Here is a 23687-nt window from a genome sequence, read left to right as displayed (position 1 = left end):
TTTGGTATGATGGAATTATCAAAATAAACTTGAAGTTGACAATTTCGAAAGATAATGAATTGAGCAAATAAATATAAGAATTGGAAGAGAATGTGGGACGTAGAAGCGCAATGCGCGCTCTTTGAAATGTGTATAACTTTGACTAAAGAAATTTAAAAACTACTTTTTAACTTCAACTGGCCATATGATAACATCAAAATATCTGATTGGCTTATTTTTTATATGAATTCATATCTACATTTCATCAGCTTTCATAACAAATTATAATCATCATGTTCACCTTTAACTCTGAAGAGCTGTGAGATGTTCAAATATACGCTGAAGGTGAAATTACACGACCTACGTTATTCGAGTTTTTACGCGTGATGACGTGATTAAAATTAAAATGTTGACAACTTAAGAGAAAGATAATTAATTGAGCAATCATATACTAAAATTTGAGCGAAAATCGGGCACAAAATAACCGAGATGCGCACTTTTGAATGTGATAATCTATGACGAAAGAGAAAAAAACCTAATTTTTAAATTCAAGTGGCCATTTGATGACGCCACAACATTTTGTACGTGAAATGTACATGAATTCATATCTACAACTCAATGGCTTCCAGAATAAGTTAAAAAAACTGGGGGTCATCTTGCATTCTGAAGAGTTATTTTCATTTTTAAAAAAGGCCTATTTTTCACCTGCTCGTATAGCGTTATTTTAAGTCGGAACGGACTCAAATTTGGTGAATGTACTACGGATGGTGGGTAGAATGCGATTTGTACAAAAAAATTGTATTGTTTACGCTTTTTAAGTATAGCGCGCGCAAAAACGTGTTTTTGCGCAGTAATTTTTTTAAACACGCAAATGGCCTAATTCATGCTCTAAATTGATCAAAACTTAATTTCAAGCTTTTTAAATTTTTAACGCGCAATTTCACATGCATGACCTTGAAACATGCAAGTTTTTATTTGCTTATATTTTTACCCTTGACCTGAAGTTTACGTGTAGTGAATTTGATTGATATGTGATAAAGAGTTATGGAGATATGATTGATAGTGTGATTTCACAAAATCGCGTATTTATGACGTCACGGTTGAGTGATCACACTGAAAAGCTTATTATGGTTAAGTTAAAGTATTTAAAAGACATTGTGAAAAATTTGTGATCATTGACATTTAACTTTTTGAGATAATTGTTACACAAATTTGTACAGAGAGAAATAAATAATAAGAATAAGAAGAAGAATAAAGATTTGATACAATAACAATAGGTGATCATTTTATTCTAAATGATCACCTAAAAATAACTAGATTTGAACTCGTCACTTTGACGAGTTCGGGTTATCCGCGCAAACGCAACATGCACATACTTTAAACTATATGAACTTCGACAATTATTATGCCATCCTATGACATGAATTACGAATGTTTACAGTGCTGAATTGTACCTATTTTGTAGCATACAGCATATTACAGTGTTTACAGAATACACTGTATGTTATATACAGAGTAGCATAGACGGAATTACGAGACCCATCTTTTAAATCCAATTATTAACACGATGACGTCATCAAATTGGCATATAACGATAACAATTTTAGCAGATAATTATCTAAATAATTACGTTAAAACAAATTTGAAGAATTTTGGGCACGTAAAAGTGAGATGCGCTCTATTTAATGTGATGAGCAATAACGAAAGAGTAAAAAATCCTATATTTTACATTCGTGTGGCCATACGATGACGTCATAACATCCGAGGGGTAAAGATTCTGCATGAATTCATATCTACAACATATCTGCTTACATATTAAATTAAAAAAATGGGGGTCATGGATGATCCTGAGGAGCTATAATAGATTAAAAATAGGCATAATTTTGACAATATTTTGTCACTTTTGCAACTAAAACGCGCGCAAATGGTCTAAATCAACCTGTTCGTATGACGTCATTTTAATTTGAAATGATGTCAATCTTTTTCAAAATAAATAGGAAAGACTGTAAAATTATAAATCAAGAGAAAACACATGATTTTCATGCTCCGTGCGCACCTTACGCGTAATTTTTTTCGCGCGCGTGGGAATTTTTGACATGCTCAAAATGTCATGATCAGCGTAGAAAGTTGATTAGAAATTAATTTTGCGCATTTTGAAATTTTAAATGCGCGTGCGCGCGTAACGTCTTGTGAAACGTGCCATTTTTAATCCATAGAAAGTTTGTCCTTGATATGACTTAAATTTTCACTAAGTTTCATGAAAGAATATTTGTTGGTTCTACAGTTATGATCAGTTATAGAAAATCATAAAATCGCGCGTAACTTACGCAACGCGGCTCTGACATCGTCCAAAAGCTTAGCTGCACATCTACACTTCAATGTCAATCTTTTTACCAAGTTATACAAAGTTATGTTCACAAGCAATAGAGATATGCTGGTCACAAAAATCCGGGAAAGAAAGAAGAATAACAAAGAAGATGAAAAAAGATATTTACAATCACAAGGGTTATCCTGCAACTAAGTTGCGGATAACCAAAAAAAAAAATAATAAAGATTTTATACAATAACAATAGGTGATCATTTTATTCTAAATGATCACCTAATAATTATAAATAAATAAGGGAGTCAGTTTCTCTCTGTAAAAGAATAACTAAATAGAACTAGACATGAAACTCCTCACTTTGACGAGTTAGTTATCCGCACAACGACAAACGCCACGTGCACGTCATACGTTGGAATATTGCACACAGATAAAGATTATGGCATTATGACAAGAACTGAAGAATATGATATGCTGTTAGTGCTGAATTCTGTCAATTTGTGTCATATAGTATATACATGCAAACAGTATAATCTGTATACATATTACATACAGTGTAGAATAGGTGAAATTACGGGAGCCGCCATTTATTCCAATTTTTAACATGGCGACGGTATCAAAATGAAACACTTAAATAGCAATTTCTGAAGGAAATTATCTCAGGAACAACATATTAACGTGTAGAAGAAATTTGAATACGTAAAATATAGATGCGCACCCTTTTAAATGTGATGAACTATTACGCAAAATATGAAAATACGACTTTTTTTATTCAACTGGCCATATGATGACGTCACAACATCCGATTGGCAAAATGTTTACATGAATTCGTATCTACAATCCAATAGCTTCCAGAAAACGTTTTAATCGTGATTATCACATTTTATTCTTACGAGCTATTACAGATTAAAATTTACTGTAAAGATGAAATTAATGACCCACATAATTAAAATTTTTAGGCATGATGACGTCATAAAAATTAAAATATTTTTATCTCATGCTAAAGAAAGTTGATTGACCTACACAATATATAAATTTAGGAGAAAAAGGAATACAGATAAGCGTGATGCGCTCCATTGAATGTGATGAGCAATAACGAAAGAGACAAAAATCCTATATTTTACATTCGTGTGGCCATACGATGACGTCACAATGTTTTTTTAGCCTTATCGATGCATGATCCGATATCTACAACTCATCAACTTCTAGATTTTGTAATAAAAATAAACGGTTCACAGTTTACTTTAGAAACTATGACTGTTTAAAAAAAGACATAATTTTGACGATTTTTTAAGCTTTTTCATAAAAAACGCGCACGAATTGTCTTATTCAACGTGTTCGTATGGCGTTATTTAAACTGGAAAAGGTCTAAATTGTTTTCAAAATTACTAGGAAAGACTTGAAAAATATAATTCAAGAGAAAAAAATATGTTTTTAACGCTACGTGCGCACCGCGTGCGTAAAAAATTGCGCGCCCGTGGGAATTTTTGACATGCTCAAAATGACAAGAAACGCATAAAAAGTTGATTAGAAATTAATTTTGCGCATTTTGAAATTTTAAATGCGCGTGCGCGCGTAACTTCTTGTGAAACATGCCATTTTTAATCCGTAGAAAGTTTGCCCCTGATATGATGACTTAAATTTTGTCAAAGTGTCAATACTAAATGACTTTTGGTTTTTAATCTATAATCAATCAATCAATCAATTGAAATTCATAAAATTGCGCGTAAGTCACGTTGCGCAACTATGACGTCATTCAAAAATAGGAGGTGCACAACTTCACGTAAATGCCCATATGTTGTCAAAGTTATGAAATGTTATGTTTACACATTTTAGAGAAACGCGACTCACAAAAAGGAAGGAAGGAAACAAGAACTAGACATGAAACTCGTCACTTTGACGAGTTAGTTATCCGCACCACGACAAACGCCACGTTCACATCATACGTTGGAATATTGCACACAGATAAAGATTATGGCATTATGACAAGAACTGAAGAATATGATATGCTGTTAGTGCTGAATTCTGTCAATTTTGTGTCATATAGCATATACATGCAAACAGTATAATCTGTATACATATTACATACAGTGTAGAATAGGTGAAATTACGGGACCCGCCATTTATTCCAATTTTTAACATGGCGACGGTATCAAAATGAAACACTTGGATAGCAATTTCAGAAGGAAATTATCTCAGGAACAACATATTAACGTGTAGAAGAAATTTGAATACATAAAATATAGATGCGCACCCTTTTAAATGTGATGAACTATTACGCAAAATATGAAAATTTGACCTTTTTAATTAAACTTGTCATATGATGACGTCACAACATCTGATTGACAAAATGTTCACATGAATTCGTATCTACAATCCAATAGCTTCTAGAAAACGTTTTAATCGTGATTATCACATTTTATTCTTACGAGCTATAACAGATTAAAATTTACTGTAAAGATAAAATTAATGACCCACATAATTTAAATTTTTAGGCATGATGACGTTATAAAAATTAAAATATTTTTAACTCATGCGAAAGAAAATTGATTGACCTAGATAATATTAAAATCTCGGAGAAAATGGAAGACGGATAAGCGTGATGCGCTCCATTGAATGTGATGAGCAATAACGAAAGAGACAAAAATCCTATTTTTTACATTTGTGTGGCCATACGATGACGTCACAACATCCGTAAGGAAAAAATTCTGCATGAATTCATATCTACAACATATCTGCTTACATATTAAGTTAAAAAACTCGGGGGTAACGGTTGATCCTGAGGAGCTATAATAGATTCAAAATAGGCATAATTTTGACAATATTTTGTAACTTTTGCAACTAAAACGCATGCAAATGGTCTAAATCAACGTGTACGTATGACGTCATTTTAATTTGAAATTATGTCAATCTTTTTAAAAATGACTAGGAAAGGCTGGAAAATCACAATTTAATAGAAAAAAACATGATTTTCATGCTGCGTGCGCACTGCACGCGTAAAATTGTTCGCGCGCGCGGGAAATTTTGACATGAGCAAAATGTCATGAATGGCGTAAAAAGTTGATTAGAAATTAATTTTGCGCATTTTAAAATTTTAAATGCGCATGCGCGCGTAACTTCTTGTAAAACACGCCATTTTTAGTTAACTAAAAGTTTGCCCTTGATATGACTTAAATTTTCATAAAGGGTAAAAAAAAAATTAGGCTTGGTTTTTAAGCTATGATCAATCATAAAAAATCATAAAATCGCGCGTAAGTCACGTTGCGCAACTCTGACGTCATTCAAAAATAGGAGGTGCACAACTTCACGTAAATGCCCATATGTTGACAAAGTTATGAAATGTTATGTTTACCCATTTTAGAGATACGCTCTGCACAAAAAGTGAGGGAGAAAGACAGAAGAATAATACTAGACATGAAACTCGTCACTTTGACGAGTTAGTTATCCGCACGACAAACGCCACGTGCACGTCATACGTTAGAATTTTGCACACAGAAAAAAATTATGGCATATGACCTGATCTGAAGAATATGATATGTTGTTAGTGCTGAATTCTGTCAATTTTGTGTCATATAGTACAGTACAGTATAAACAGTATAATCTGTATACATATTACATACAGTGTGGAATAGGTGAAATTATGGGACCCGCCATTTATTCCATTTTTTAACATGGCGACGGTATCAAAATGAAACACTAAAATAATAATTTCGGAAGGATATTATCTCAGCAACAACATATTAGCGTGTAGAAGAAATTTGGATACATAAAATATAGATGCGCGCTCTTTTAAATGTGATGAACTATGACGTAAAATATGAAAATACGACTTTTTTTATTTAACTGGCCATATGATGACGTCACCACATCCGATTGGCAAAATTTTCACATGATTTTGTATCTAAAATCCAATAGCTTCAAGAAAACGTTTTAATCGTGATTATCACATTTTATTCTTACGAGCTATAACAGATTGAAATTTACTGTAAAGATGAAATTAATGCCACACGTAACTTAAATTTTTAGGCATGATGACGTCATAAAAATTAAAATATTTTTAACTCATGCTAAAGATAGTTCATTGACCTAGACAATATCAAAATCGGGGTGAAAATGGAAAACGGATAAGTGGAGATGCGCTCTATTAAATGTGAGGAGTTATGACGAAAGATACAAAAATCCTAAATTTCATATTCGCGTGGCCATACGATGACGTCACAATGTCCAGTTAGCCAAATTAATGCATGATCTGATATCTACAACTCATCAACTTCCAGAATGTTTAATAAAAATAATTTTTACCGTTTAGTTTAAAAACTACGATTGTTTAAAAAAAGGCTTAATTTTGACGAATTTTTGAAGTTTTTTATCAAAAAAGCGCGCAAATTATCATATTCTACGTGCTCGTATGACGTAATTTAAAGTCGAAATTGTTTAAAAGTTGGTAAAATTACTAGAAAAGGCTGGAAAAACATAAATCACTCGAAAAAATGACGTTTTTAACGCTACGTGTGCACCACGCGCGTAAAAATTTGCGCATGTGTGGGAATTTTTGACATGCTCAAAATGACATGAAACGCGTAGAAAGTTGATTAGAAATTGATTTTTCGCATTGTAAAATTTTAAACGCGTGTGCGCGCGTAACTTCGTGTAAAACATGCCATTTTTAGTGCACAAAAAGTTAGCGCACGATATAAATTAGACTTTTGCTAAGTTTCAATTTAAATTGTTATATGGTTTTCGATCTATGTTAAATACGCGAAATTCATAAAAACGCGCGTAAGTCATGTTGCGCAACTCTGACGTCATTCACTTATAGGAAAGCACAACTTCACGTGATTGCCCATATGTTGACAAAGTTATAAAATGTTAACTTTACACGTTTTAGAGATACGCTCTGCACAAAAATGACAGAAAGAAAGAAGAATAATACAGAAAACTAGATTTGAACTCGTCACTTTGACGAGTTCGGGTTATCCGCGCAAACGCAACATGCACATACTTAACCATATGAACCTCAACAATTATTATGCCATCCTATGACATGAAATAAATATGTTTACAGTGCTGAATTGTACCTATTATGTAGCATACATCATATTACAGTATTTTACAGAATAAACTGTATATGTTATATACAGTGTAGCATAGACAAAATTATGAGACCCATCTTTTAAATCCAATTATTAACACGATGACGTCATCAAATTGACATATAAAGATAACAATTTTAGAAGATAATTATCTAAATAATTACATTAAATCAAATTTGAAGAATTTTGGGCACGTAAAAGTGAGATGCGCTCTATTTAATATGATGAGCAATAACGAAAGAGTAAAAAATCCTATATTTTACATTCGTGTGGCCATACGATGACGTCATAACATCCGAGTGGTAAAGGTTCTGCATGAATTCATATCTACAACATATCTGCTTACATATTAAATTAAAAAAATTGGGGGTCGTGGATGATCCTGAGGAGCTATAATAGATTAAAAATAGGCTTATTTTTGACAATATGTTGTCACTTTTGCAACTAAAACGCGCGCAAATTGTCTAAATCAACGTGTTCGTATGACGTCATTTTAATTTGAAATGATGTAAATCTTTTTTAAAATGACTAAGAAAGGCTGTAAAATCATAATTCAAGAAAAAAACACATGATTTTCATGCTCCGTGCGCACCTTACGCGTAATTTTTTTCGCGCGCGTGGGAATTTTTGACATGTTTCAATTGTCATGATCAGCGTAGAAAGTTGATTATAAATTAATTTTGCGCATTTTAAAATTTTAAATGCGCGTGCGCACGTAACTTCTTGTGAAACATGTCATTTTTAATCCATAGAAAGTTTGCCCTTGATATGACTTAAATTTTCACTAAGTGTCAAAACAAAATGACTTTTGGTTTATAATCTATGATCAATCATTGAAATTCATAAAATCGCGCGTAACTTACGCTGCGCGACTCTAATGTCATATAACGAAGTTTCTTGCACATCTACAGCTGCAGGCCAATCATTTGACAAAGTTATACAATCTTATGTTGACAAGGATGACAGATATGCATGCAACAAAATTCCGGGAAAGAAAGAAGAACAAAGAAGATGAAAAAAAAAAAGATATTTACAATAACAAGGGTTATCCGCAAAACCTTACGGTTGCGGATAACCAAAAAAAAAAAATAAGATGATGAAACAGGACAGTTACAAGGAGTTATCCGCCATAGTGCGGATAACTAATAAAATTGAAACAGGACGATTACAAGGAGTTATCCGCTACTAAGCGGATATAACTAATAATACAGAAAAAAAATATTGATCCCATACAATAACAAGGAGTTATCCGCTCTACCAAGCGGATAACTAATAATAATACACAACCAAATACAGTAGAGCTAGCAAAACAGAGTTGGAGGAGCAGAGTCTTCACATATGAAGTTGGCTCCAAATACGAAGAAGAAGAAGAAGAAGTAAAAATAACAATTTTAGAAGATAATTAGGTGATCATTTAGAATAAAATGATCACCTATTGTTATTGTATAAAATCTTTATTATTATTTTTTTTTTTTTGGTTTTCCGCAACGAAGTTGCAGGAAAACCTCTTGTGATTGTACGAAACCATCATCAACTTTTTATTAGTTATCCGCATTCAGCGGATAACTCCTTGGAACTGTCCTGTTTCATCTTTTTTTTTTTTTTTTTTCTGTATTATTCTTTCTTTCTGTCATTTTTGTGCAGAGCGTATCTCTAAAACTTGTAAAGTTAACATTTCATAACTTTGTTAACATGTGGGCATTCACGTGAAGTTGTGCTTTTTTATTTTTGAATGACGTCAGAGTTGCGCAACATGACTTACGCGCGTTTTAACGAATTTCGCGTATTTAACATAAATCGAAAACCATATAACATTTGAATTTAAAACTTAGTAAAAGTTTAATTTATATCTTGCGCTAATTGACTGTGAATAAAAAATGGCATGTTTCACACAAAGTTACGCGCGCACGCGCGTTTAAAATTTCAAAATGCGAAAAATCAATTTCTAATCAACTTTCTACGCGTTTCATGTCATTTTAAGCATGTAAAAAATTCCCACGCGCGCGCATATTTTTACGCGCGTGGTGCGCACGTAGCATTGAAAACAATTTTTTTCGCGTGATTTATGTTTTTTTAGCCTTTTCTAGTAATTTTACCAACTTTTAAACATTTTTTACTTAAAATTACGTCATACGGGCACGTTGAATTGGATAACTTACGTGCGTTTTTTATGAAAAAGTTCAAAAATTTGTCAAAATTTGTCAAAATTATACCTTTTTTTAAACAGTCGTAGTTTCTAAACTAAACGGTAAAAGTTATTTTTATTACGTATTCTGGAAGTTGATGAGTTGTAGATATTGGATCATGCATTAATATGGCTAACCGGACATTGTGACGTCATCGTGTGGCCACGCGAATATAAAATATAGGATTTTTGTATCTTTCGTCTTAGCGTATCACATTTAATTGAGCGCATCTTCACTTATCCGTTTTCCAATTTCACCCCGATTTTGATATTTTGTAGGTAAATGAACTATCTTTCGTATGAGTTAAAAATATTTTAATTCTATGACGTCATCATGTTGAAAAAATTTAAATAACGTGGGTCACTTATTTTCTTCTTTAAAGTAACTTTCAATCTGTTATAGCTCGTCAGAATAAAAAGCTATAATCATGATTAAAACGTTTTCTGGAAGCTATTGGATTGTAGATACGAATTCATGTGAACATTTTTCCAATCCGATGTTGTGACGTCATTATATGGCCAGTTGAATAAAAAAAGTCGTATTTTCATCTTTTGCGTCATAGTTCATCACATTTAAAAGAGCGCGCATCTACATTTTACGTATTCAAATTTCTTCTACACGTTAACATGTTGTTGCTGAGATAATGTACTTCCGAAATTGCTATCTTAGTGTTTCATTTTGATACCGTCGCCATGTTAAAAATAAGAATAAACGGGGGGTCCCGTAATTTCACCTATTCTACACTGTATGTAACATGTATACAGATTATACCGTTTGCACTGTATATACTATATGACACAAAATTGACAGAATTCAGCACTAACAGCATATGATATTCTTCAGTTCAGGTCATAATGCCATAATCTTTTTCCGTGTGCAAAATTCCAACGTATGACGTGCGCGTGGCGTTTGTCGTGCGGATAACTAACTCGTCAAAGTGACGAGTTCAAATCTAGTTTATCTTCTTTCTTTCTGTATGATTTTTGTGTATCGCTTTTCTCTGAAACTTGCAAACATAACATTTTGTGAACTATGTTAACATTTTGACATTTATGTAACGTCGTCAAGCGAAGCTTTTCATGATGTTTACAATTGCGCAACGTGACGTACGCGCGATTTAACGATTTTCTCGTATTTAACATAGGTCAAAAACCAAATAACATTTTATATTGAAACTTTGCACAAATTTAATTTATATCATGCGCTAACTTTCTGTCGAACCAAAATTGCGTGTTTTACACAAAGTTACGCGCGCACGCACATTTAAAATTTCAAAATGCGCTAAATTATTTTCTAATCAAGTTTCTACGCGTTTCATGTCGTTTTAAGCATGTAAAAAATTCCCACGCGTGCGCAAATTTTTACGTGTGCGGTGCGCACGTAGCATTAAAAACATATTTTTTTCGCGTGATTTATGTTTTTCCAGCCTTTTCTAGTAATTTTACCAACTTTTAAACAATTTCGACTTAAAGTAACGTCATACGAGCACGTGGAATTGGACAATTTGCGCGAGTTTTTGTTGAAAAAGTTAAACAAATTGTCAAAATTATGCCTTTTTTTAAACAGTCGTAATTTCTAAACTGCACGGTCAACTTTTTGTGGATGACATTTTCTGGAAGTTAATGAGTTGTAGATATCGGATCATATATTAATATGGCTAACCGGACATTGTGACGTCATCGTATGGCCACGCTAATATAAAATTTAGGATTTTTGTATCTTTCGTCATAGCTCATCACATTTAATAGAGCGCATTCACTTATCCGTTTTCCATTTTCACCCAAATTTTGATATTGTCTAGGTCAATCAACTGTCTTTCGCATGAATTATAAATATTTTAATTTTTTTGATGTCATCATTCCTAAAAATTTAAATTACGTGTGGCATTAATTTCATCTTTACAGTAAATTTTAATCTGTTATAGCTCGTAAGAATAAAATTTGATAATCACGATTAAAACGTTTTCTGGAAGCTATTGGATTTTAGATACGAAATCATGTGAAAATTTTGCCAATCGGATGTTGTGACGTCATCATATGGCCAGTTAAATGAAAAAAGTCGTATTTTCATCTTTTGCGTCATAATTCATTGCATTTAAAAGAGCGCGCATCAATATTTCACGTATTCAAATTTCTTTTGCACGTTAATATGTTGTTGCTGAGATAATATCCTTCCGAAATTGCTATCTTTGTATTTCATTTTGATGCCGTCGCCATGTTAAAAATTGCAATAAATAGCGGGTCCCGTAATTTCACCTATTCTACACTGTATGTGATATGGATACAGATTATACTGTGTATACTATATATGAATCAAAATAATAGAATTCAGCAATAAAAACATATCATATTCTTCAGTTCAGGTCATAATGCCAACGTGGACACTTCCTTTTGTCCTCAACCTATCCCCTTAATGTTTGGTACGGTAAGGTACGTCGTTACACGTTCATGTTGCACCACTTGCGCGGCGGAAAACCAAACTCGTCAAAGTGACGAGTTACATGTCTAGTCTTTTTATTGTTTCTGTACACTATTTTGTGTAACAATTATCTCAAAAAGTTTAATGTCAATGATTACAAAAATTTCAGAATATCTTTCAAATAATATAACTTAATCCTAATAAGCTTTCCAGCGTGATTACTCATCCGTGACGACATTTATACGCCATTTTACGAAATCACATTATCAATCATATCTCCATAATTCATTATCACATATTAATGAAATTCACTACACGTAAACTTCAGATCAAGGGTAAAAATATTAGCAAATAAAAACGCACGCGCACGTAGGTTCATGCGCGTGATATCGCGCGTTAAAAATTTAAAACGCTCAAAATTAAGTTTTGATCAATTTAGAGCATGAATTAGGCCATTTGCGTGTTTCAAAAAATTACTGCGCAAAAATGCGTTTTTGCGCGCGCGATACTTAAAAAGCGTAAAAAACATGAATTTTTTTTACAAATCTCATTCTACTCACCATCCTTAGTACATTCACCAAATTTGAGTCAGTTCTGACTTAAAATAACGCTATACGAGCACGTTAAAAATGACAAAGTGCGCACATTAATTTTACAAAAGTTCTGAAAATGGTGAAAAATAGGTCTTTTTTAAAATGAAAATAATTCTTCAGAATGCAAGATGACCCCCGACTTTTTTAACTTATTCTGGAAGCCATTGAGTTGTAGATATGAATTCATGTACACATTTTACGTACAAAATGTTTTGACGTCATCAAATGGCCACTTGAATTTAAAAATTAGGATTTGTTATCTTTTTGTGTAGATTATCACATTCAACAGAGCGCATCTTGGTTATGTGTGCTCGAATTTCACACAACTTTCAGTATGTGCTTGCTTAATTAATTATCTTTATCATGAGTTGACACTATCTTCATTTTAATGACGTCATCACGCGTAAAAACTTGAATAACGTAGGCCGTGTAATTTCACCTTCGCAGTAAATTTGAATATCTTACAGCTCTTCAGAATTGAAGGTTACCTTGATGATTATAATTTATTATGAAAGCTGATGAAATGTAGATATTAATTCATATAAAAATTAAGCCTATCGGATGTTGTGACGTTAACATATGGCCAGTTGAAGTGAAAAAGTAGTTTTTTCATATTTTTCGTCAAAGTTATACACAATTCAAAGAGCGCGCACAGCGCTTCTACGTGCCAAATTTTTTTCCAAATCTTATATTTTTTTGCTCAATTAATTATCTTTCGAAATTGTCATCTTAAAGTTTAGTTTGATAACGTCATCATGCCAAAAAATTAGAACATGTGTGTCCCGTAATTTCACCTATGCTACACTGTATATAGATATACAGTATATACTGTACATATTGTATATGGCATATAGGCACAACTCAGCACTATAAGCATATAATAGGATGGCATACATCAACATTTTCCGATCGTATGTTAACGTACGTGCATGTTTAAAAAAAATTTATTTCAGTAAAATGATAAAAATGATCACCTATAATTCGTCAAAGTGACGAATTAAATTCTAGTTATCTAATTACATTAATACAAATTTGAAGAATTTTGGGCACGTAAAAGTGAGATGCGCTCTCGTTTAAACGCAATGAACTTTTACGCAAGAGATGAAAATATGACTTTTTGAATTCAACTGGCCATATGATGACGTCACAACATCTGATTGGCAAAATATTCCCATGAATTCATATCTACAATCCAATAGCTTCCAGAAAACGTTTTAATCATGATTACCACTTTTTATTCTGACGAGCTATAACAGATTGAAATTTACTGTAAAGATAAAAATAAGTGACCCACGTTATTTACATTTTTAGACATGATGATGTCATAAAAATTAAAATATTTTTAACTCATGCGAAAGATAATTGATTGACGTAGACATTATTAAAATCTCGGGGGAAATGGAATACGTATAAGCGAGATGCGCTCTGTTGAATGTGATGAGCAATAACGAAAGAGACAAAAATCCTATATTTTACATTCGTGTGGCCATACGATGACGTCATAACATCCGAGAGGTAAAAATTCTGCATGAATTCATATCTACAATTTATCTTCCTACATAATAAGTTAAAAAAATTGGGGGTCACCTTTGATCCTGAAGAGCTATAATAGATTCAAAATTGGCATTATTTTGACAATATTTTATAACTTTTTCAACTAAAACGCGCTCAAACGGTCTAAATCAACGTGTTCGTATGACGTCATTTTAATTTGAAATGATGTCAATCTTTCTTAAAATGACTTGAAATTTTAAATGCGCGTGCGCGTGTAACTTCTTGTGAAACATGCCATTTTTAATCCATAGAAAGTTTGCCCTTGATATGAATTTTTACCAAGTGTCAATACAAAATGACTTTTGGTTTATAATCTATGATCAATCATTGAAATTCATAAAATCGCGCGTAACTTACGCTGCGCGAGTCTAACGTCATATAACAAAGTTTCTTGCACATCTACAGCTACAGGTCAATCTTATGACAAAGTTATATAATCTTATGTTGACCAGAATTAGAGATACGCTGCCAACAAAATTCCGGGAAAGAAAGAAGAATAAGATAGAACTAGATTTGAACTCGTCACTACGGACGAGTTAGGTTATCCGCAGCCCAAAAGCCACGTGCAAGTCATACTTTAGAATATTGCACACAGAAAAAGATTATCATGATTACTATACTATACTAGGTCCCTGAATAAATTGTTTACCACAAGTTAGTGCGTAATTAAATTACACACACAGTAAAATAGCCAATCAGTACTTAGTCTTATTTGGCCTGCTACATTATAGCAATAGGTAGGAAATAAATGATTTGGGCTATACCAAATGACGTTACAGTATATACAGTATAATCTTTATACGTACTATATACAGTTCAGAATAGGTGAAAATAAGTGACCAAAGTTATTGACGCTTTTGAACATGATGACGTCATCACAAATTTAAAAATGGTAAATCATGCGAAAGATAATTGATTGACCTAGATATTATATAAAAATAGGAGGAAATAGAATACGGATAAGTAGAGATGAGCTCTACTAAATGTGATGTGCTATGACGAAAGAGACAAAAATCTTCTATTTTATATTCGAGTGGCCATACGATGACGTCACAATATCGGGTTAGCCATATCAATGCATGATTCGATATCTACAACTCATCTACTTTCAGAATATGTAATAAACAATAAAATTCACCTTGTAGTTTAGAATCTATGACTGTTTAAAAAAAGGCATAATTTTGACAAATTTTTGAACTTTTTCATCAAAAACTCGCGCAAATTATCCAATTCCACGTGCTCGTATGACGTGACTTTGAGTCGAAATTGTTTAAAAGTTGGTAAAATTACTAGAAAATAAATCAGGCGAAAAAAGTATGTTTTTAACGCTATGTGCGCGTAAAAATGTGCGCGCGCGTGGGAATTTTTGGCATGCTCAAAATGACATGAAACGCATAGAAAGTTGATTAGAAATTGATTTTTCGCATTTTAAAATTTTAAACGCGCGTGCGCGCGTAACTATCTGTGAAACATGCCATTTTCTCTCCATAGAAAGTTAGCGCATGATATAAATTAAACTTTTGCCAAGTTTCAATTTAAATGGTTTAATGGTTTTTGATCTAAATTAAATACGCGAAATTCATAAAATAACTTACGCTGCGTAACTCGGACGGGACCGAAAACCTTATTACGACATCTTCAGATAGAGGTCAATCTTCTGATTAAGTTATACAATAAGAAGTTGAGAAGATTTAGAGATACACGCGCAACAAAATTCTGGGAAAGAAAGAATAAGAAAGAAAAAAAATGAAACGCGTCACTTGACGAGTTAGTTATCCGCACGACAAACGCCACATGCACGTCATATGTTGGAATATTGCACACAGAAAAAGATTATGGCATTATGACCTGAACTGAAGAATATCATATCTTGTTAGTGCTGAATTCTGTCTATTTTGTGTCATATAGTATATACAGTATAACCTGTATATACATACTACATACAGTGTAGAATAGGTGAAATTACGGGACCCACCGTTTATTCCAATTTTTAACATGGCGACGGTATTAAAATTAAACACTAAAATAGCAATTTCGGAAGGACATTATCTCACCAACAACATATTAACGTGTAGAAGAAATTTGAATACGTAAAATATAGATGCGCACCCTTTTAAATGTGATGAACTATTACGCAAAATATGAAAATACAACTTTTTTTATTCAACTGGCCATATGATAAAATTGCGCGTAAGTCACGTTACGCAACTCTGATGTCTTTCAAAAATAGGAGGTGACCAACTTCAGGTAAATGTCCACATGTTGTCAAAGTTATGAAATGTTATGTTTACACATTTTAGAGAAACGCGCTGCACAAAAATAGCGAGAAAGAAAGAAGAATAATACAGAAAAAAAAAAATATTGATCCCATACAATAACAAGGAGTTATCCGCCAAGTGCGGATAACTAAAAAAAAAAAAAAAAGATCCTGACAGTAACAAGGGGTTATCCCCCAAGTGCGGATAACCAATTAAAAATTATTGTGTTATTTGTAAGTTTTAGTCAAGAGTTTCATCTAACATTTTCTGTCTGCCCATCTGGAGAAAAATGTACGACATCTTCAAAAAATTGGTACAAAAAATACACCAACCGGTTATTATGTTTGTATCATGTTTCGTATGTCAAAAACAGTACGATAACAAAACATACAATAAAACTAAACGTGGAAGTTTATCATACAAAAGGGGTAAAATGGCTTGTTGGTTTCACAATCCTTTATCTTGTCAATCAGGTCGGCTACTTTTAATGTTTTCCAGTCAGTTGCTAATTTTAATATATTGTTAATGCACTCGATAGAATTTTTCTTCCGATCAAACAGCAACCATGTGTTTGATTTCGACGGCAAAATAGCGTATTTTAACAAAATCAGGATTTTCTTTAAAGATTCTTTCCTTTAGTAAATCAACATTTTTTGGAAGTCATGTTCGTCTTCGCATCCAAGTAAACCTTGTTTTGAAAAAATAGCCTTTATTAATTCTGTGCATCATTTTCTTTTGTATTGTTGTACCAATTTTTTAAAGATGTCTTTGTACATTTTATCCAGATTACGTAAACGATTTTAAATGATAACCGACTTTCGGAAGAATAATTACATGAAAATCGAAATGATAACATTTGGATTGTGTATGAATAAATACTTTGTGTACAATTTTAGATGATCAAAAAGACACACACATCTTTACCCCTCATCGAGCAAAAACTAAATATGACTCTTACTCACCTTTCTTTGTGGCTCAATGCTAACAAACTTTCACTTAATGTCCAAAAAACTAAATCTATGTTAATTGGTTCCTCACACAAACTAAAAACAACTACTAATAGCATAAATCTCAACATTGAAAATACTCCTATCAGCTCAGTCACATCTTACAAACACCTTGGAATTATAATTGATAACACTCTTACATGGAAATCGCACACTTCTGCTTTATGTAAAAAACTAAACTCAACTAACTTCCTTCTTGCTCGCACCTCTAAATTTGTCAACCAGTCGACATGTCTTCTCCTCTATAATGCTTTATTTCTTTCCCGCTTTGATTACTGCTGCTCAGTCTGGGGTTCTAACTGTAATACTAACCTCTCTAGTAAACTACAAAAAATCCAAAACAGAGCCCTACGCATTATTCTCAAACTTAATCCTATGTCACACCTCTCTGATGATCACTTTAGACTAGCCCATACCATTCCTCTTCAGAAAAGACTCCACTACCAACTTGGTTGTCTTACTTTCAAAACCCTAAATCTTCTTGCTCCTCAAGGCTTATGCCATCTCCTCACTAAAATTACGGCCAATGGGAGAATGACCACTCGTCAAATCTCAAAAGGAAATCTTCACATTCCTAAACCTACTCTTGAAATTTTCAAACTCTCTTTCAGTTACAAGGCCCCTCATTTCTACAATGATCTTCCTCTATCTATCCGCAATTCCTTATCCTTTTCCTCTTTCAAAACTAGACTTATGACTTTTCTCAAAACTATGTAATCCTTTTCCTGATTTTAATTGTAAAATAGCAGATCTAAATTTTTATTTATATATATATATTTTATATTTTGCTTAATTTAACATTTCAGTTATTTTCTATTTTTCAAATTTTCTTATTATTTTTAGTCTTTTGTAATTAATTTTATTTTTTTCTTTTACTTTTCTGTTCTTGTTGTTTTTTGTATATTGTATCTGTTCTGAGGGTCCCAAATGATCAGCAAATGCTGGATGGATCACCCTCATTAAATATGGTTAAAATAAAAAAAAATAAAAACGCATTATTAAACAGAATACCATCACTGACAGAAGGGTGTGTCGGATTTACTGAAATGATCGTACTAGTCAATGCTATATGGTTTCATTAAAAAAAAAGACAAAAAAAAGTGCGTTAACATTGTATAGTTTTATTTATTATTAAACGTTATAATGTACAGAAAAGAATTTCTGATTTTCATTGACCAAATAAATGCTGTGAGAGCAGTTGACTCAGTAACAAATAAGTTAATTATTTTCAAATATATAATTCACAATTACAATATAATTCCCTTAGTAATAACACCAATATTGATCGCTTCTTTCCATTCTATTATTATTAATATTTTTCATCACTTTTAATCTAAAATTTAAATTTAAAGTAGTTTTTATTAAGATTTTAACCAGCCTGTTAGTGGTGATGATTCGCTGTTGGTCTGGAATGAAATAAATAATAAATGTTAGTGCGCACAAAAGAATTTATTTGACCAAATAAATGCATCGGTAGCGCCTCACAGTTGACCGATGAATACAATACACACAATAGACACGGATGAACGTGTTCGTTTCATTACTGTTATGAAGATCGAACGCATTCGATTCTGGAATTGCGACGGCGAGAAATTCACTTTTTTAACTTCAATTTTATCAGTTATAAGAATTAACCTTTGAAATTTGTAATATACCATTAATAATCAATTCCAAACAGGTGGCTTCTCTCTGGTGGTAGGATTTGTTGCTCTGGTGGTGTTTAGGAGGTCGCGTTTGAAATCGGTCGCGCTATTTTGTATGGATCGAGCGGGATGCATGCTAGAGCGGGACATACATTTTTGTTTATATAGATTTAATCGATATTTATGTGGATATTTTTTACTTGGTTAATAAATATTTATTATACTATCATTAAATTCATTATTTTTTTGTATTTCACAGGTCTCGGAGAAGGACTGTGTCTTTTCAAAGACTCTCTTGGCAGATTTTTACAACTATAGCCTAATTAAAGGTGAACTTCCTTCATCTTGGAAACAAGCAAACATAGTTCCTGTATTCAAAAAAGGTAAACATGAAAAACTAACCAACTATCGACCAATTGCATTGACATCTCTTTTTTGCAAGGCACTTGCATTGTATTATTGTAGAACGAATTTAAACTCATCTAAACGATAATGGACTATTGTATGCGAAACAACATGGTTTTTGCTCGCAAAAGTCATGTGAAACCTTGCTAGTGGAAGCTACTTCTAAATGAACAATTACTCTTGACAAACCATCTTCTCAAATTGATGTAATTTCTTTAGATTATAGTAGCGCATTTGACTCCATCTCTCATCAAATTCTCATGAAGAAACTTGAATCAAGCTACGGAATCAATGGATCTCTTCTGAGCTGGCTAAAATGTTTTATGACAGATCGAATACAACGGACAGTGTATCATGGGGAGTTTTCAGAATGGACCAGTGTACTTTCTGGGGTCCCTCAAGGCTCAGTAGCTGGACCATTACTGTTTAACATCTACATGAATGATCTTCATCTCCATCTAAAAAGTGATCCTCACCAATATGCTGGCGATACTTTCATTTTTCGAACTATAAATTCAGATGACGACTCTAAACACCTACAAGATGATTTAAACTCAATTACGAAATGGTCCAATGCAAACATGCTGACTTTGAATCCTGAAAAATGTCAAGTGTTATCACTTACAAGAAAAAGAAATCCTAACATACCTGTCTACAAAATACTGGACAAGGAACTAGAATGTGTGCCTGAAACTTCTAGGTGTTCATATTTCATCAGATCTTACATGGGACTATCACATTGCTAAAACTACAGCCAGATGTAACAAGACCATTGGATTTATTAGATCTATCTCTGGTCAGATTTGCCCAACAGTAATCCTACTGAAATTGTACAAAGCACTTGTTCTGCCTCCCCTCATGTATTGTTGCATTGTATGGTACCCATATCGCGAAAAGCACAAGTTCACTCTAGAACAAATACAGCGAAGGGCAACTCGAATGATTTTGCATCAACATCGACTTGAACAGTCATATGACCAGAGACTTTTTCGGCTAAAAATGATGGACTTAAACTCCCTCAGAGATTTTATTAGCATATTGTTTGTATGTAAAGCATTAAATATGAACAATAAATACTTAAATGAACTGATTAATATCAATCATCGTCATCAGGAAATATTAACATTTAAAAGACTTAAAGCTCAGACTGATAGTGCACTGTATTGCTTACCTGTACGGTATTTCAAACGCGACCGATTTCAAACGCGACCGATTTCAAACGCAACCGATATCATCAAAAGTATAGCTCTAGCGGCGCGCCACATAAAATACCGGAAGTTGATTTTATCGCGACCAATTTCAAACGCGACCGATTTCAGACGCGACCGATTTCATTGTAAACCTTTAGTAGGACCCTATCTATCACGATCGATTTCAAGCGCTACTCAACTGACACCAAACCGATTAGCCTACCTACTGTCTGTAGGCCTAGCCTAGGCCTAATTAGTATTTACCGGCCTAGTTAGGCACCTAACTAGGCAAGCTAGGCCTAGTCTAACTACTAGGCTAGGGCCTGTCTAGCTATTATTATATCGCAAAGTCGCCTCATACAAAGTCGCCCCGGCACAGTCGCCCCATCGCAAAGTCGCCCCATTACAAAGTCGGCCCAACGCAAAGTCGCCCCAACGCAAAGTCGCCCCATCGCAAAGTCGCCCCATCGCAAAGTCGCCCACGGTTTTATTTCGGTATGATTATGAAGCGCCGCCGCTAGTAGTACGCTGTAGTCGGTTGCGTTTGATATCGATTGCGTTGTTACTTTGGTCGCGATAAATGTTGTATACATTATAATGTTTATCCTATTATATACATAATTTGTGTTTTAATTTTTATTTTACAGGTTTTAATGGAGTGATGTGCTTTTTAAAAATCATTAAAGAAATAGTCCCTTGTTTGAAAGTTCTAAAAAGATTATCCCTGATTTATAGTTTCGAAAATGTTAATTTAATATGATTTTAAAATTAGTTACCAGAGCCACAATTACGAATCTTTCTTCAACCTACGCGTGGATACCAGCTAATTTTTAGGATAATATAATAAATGTATAAATGTGTAGTAGGCCTTCGTATAGATTTACAGTAGTTAAAACAATAACAGTGTTGTAAGACAATGAGTGTTATAGGCTACTTATTGATCATTTTGCATTTATTGACAAGTTATGTGTCTTAATTTTATAATGACTTTTCAAAATAAAGAAAAAAAAAAAAAAAATTTCATCGCCGATATGATTGTTTTACATGCAGGTATTTTAGTAAAATTTAAAACGCTACATTTTGACCATAGAAAAACCATTGTACAGTATCGTGTGCGTGTTTTTTAAAAAGGGGAATCCCCGACGGTCAGCAGAAAGACGTAGCAGCTGTGAGGAAACAGATACCAGAAGGCGCAGCTCCGATTGGTTTCAGAGAATGTTTCAGATAGCGAGTCGCCTTTTATTCAACAGCACGATGATCATTTTACTGAAGAAATTCTTTTCAACCCTTTTGGTTATAGAACATTCCTAATTATCATGCCTAATAAATATCCTCATATCGGGTGTTTATTTAATTTTAAATTAAACAAGACAGTGAAGAGGCACGGAATAATACGTACACTTTGCGTTGGGGCGACTTTGCGTTGGGGCGACTTTGTAATGGGGCGACTTTGCGATGGGGCGACTGTGCCGGGGCGACTTTGTTTTGGGGCGACTTTGCGATGGGGCGACTTTGTATTGGGCGACTTTGTATGAGGCGACTTTGCGATGGGGCGACTTGACTGCATCCCGCCCAGGCCTACCTAGCCTTTTAGGCCTAGGCCTAGCTAGGCCTAGGAGGAGTAGGCTATACTATAGCCTAGGCCTAGCCTAGCTAGTAGTTCCGTTTAACTTTCGTGAATACCACACCTTAGAATTAAGCCTCATATATAGTGTACTTTTATGCAGGTCAATCACATAAAAAGTAACAAATCAATCGATGATTTTACACTACAGACGTGTTTCATGCACACACACACACAGAGGTCACTTGGGATGATGATAACCATGGAGGGGATCGGAACAGACGATCGGGACCACGGACGATCGGGCCCAAGACGATCGAGCCCACATTTTGCGGTCCCGATCGTCTTATGTGTTGGTCCCGACCGTCTTAGCGTTGGATCCGATAGTCTTTATTTAAGATTTTAATTAAAAAGGTTAATTATATTTTTCTGATTTTATCATTCGCTTCGTTTCCTCAAAATTACGTCATGAACATGCAAATTTATGACGTAACGATTAGAATGACGTAATATGAAGCGCGTATAAGGCTATACTATTGTCACCTTTCATTACTCGTGTACATTGTGGCATAACGGGTAGTGCTCTAGTAACTATCGTTTGGATTGCATTCTCCCAGCTCTACTAGCTGGGGTTCGAACCTTTTTTTATTTAAATAAATATAAAATATTTTTCTTTATTTTGAAAGAGAGATATTTAGAGAGTCAAGTTAATTTAGGATAATATAATTTAAAAGATTAACAACATCAAAATTCAACAGTGTGGCGTGTTGACCGCCGCGAATGACCAACAATTTAATGTCAGTGGAATTATAACTCTCTTCGTTACGTGTTTAGAAATCTCCTCGTTAGTATGTCGGCGTTGTTATGTAAATGAGTTTGTGCAGGTGTAGTGGGAAAGATCATATTGTTAATCATTCGCGGTCAACACGCCACATTGTTAAATTTAGATTGTTGTGCTAAACATAACATTTACAACATCAAAAATCGGGTGGCGAAAGCCACAGAAAAATAAAAGATGTTATGGTGTGCTCTCCCTGCCTCAGCACTAAGGCCAAGTGAAGCCAAATGTGCTCCTGAGAAATTTTTTTTTTTACATGATTTGAATAATCTTCTAATGTGTAAAGATTAAGAACATCACAATTCAACAGTTTGGCGTGTTGACCGCAATGACTAACAATACCATCTTCCCCATTACACCTGCACCAACTCATTTGCATAATAACGCACGGCATACCAACTGTGCAATATTTGTATAGGGGTAGCAATCAATGGGTTGGTTGGATGGCCAGGCTTGTTCAGGCTGCTATTGTTCATCATTTAATTCATTGTATCAGTTGTTTTGATTTCTTACTATCAATTATTCACTTAATTCAATATCATATATTCATGCTCAAACACAGTAAAATGTAGTACATGGTTTGAAATCCTTTTCGTTTGTTCAAAGTTAAAAATTCACAACAAATTGTGAAAATTATTT

At 33.6% G+C, this 23687-nt stretch overlaps 1 protein-coding gene across 2 annotated transcripts in view; it reads right to left on the bottom strand.

The window, feature by feature from the left end:
- LOC144844733 (WD repeat, SAM and U-box domain-containing protein 1-like) overlaps nt 1-22472 on the bottom strand; it is a 200410-nt gene extending 177938 nt beyond the window's left edge. For both annotated transcript variants that reach the window (XM_078701781.1, XM_078701787.1), the window contains exon 1: nt 22335-22472. The gene's annotated coding sequence lies outside the window, so the exon portion shown is untranslated. The remainder of the gene's footprint in view (nt 1-22334) is intronic.
- Between the last annotated feature and the right edge of the window lie 1215 nt (nt 22473-23687).

The sequence above is a fragment of the Antedon bifida genome, chromosome 1 (assembly GCF_963402885.1).
Source record: "Antedon bifida chromosome 1, ecAntBifi1.1, whole genome shotgun sequence".
In the NCBI taxonomy this organism is placed as follows: Eukaryota; Metazoa; Echinodermata; class Crinoidea; order Comatulida; family Antedonidae; genus Antedon; species Antedon bifida.
Note: the sequence above shows the minus strand (reverse complement) of the source record. Positions and strands in the feature narration are given on the sequence as shown.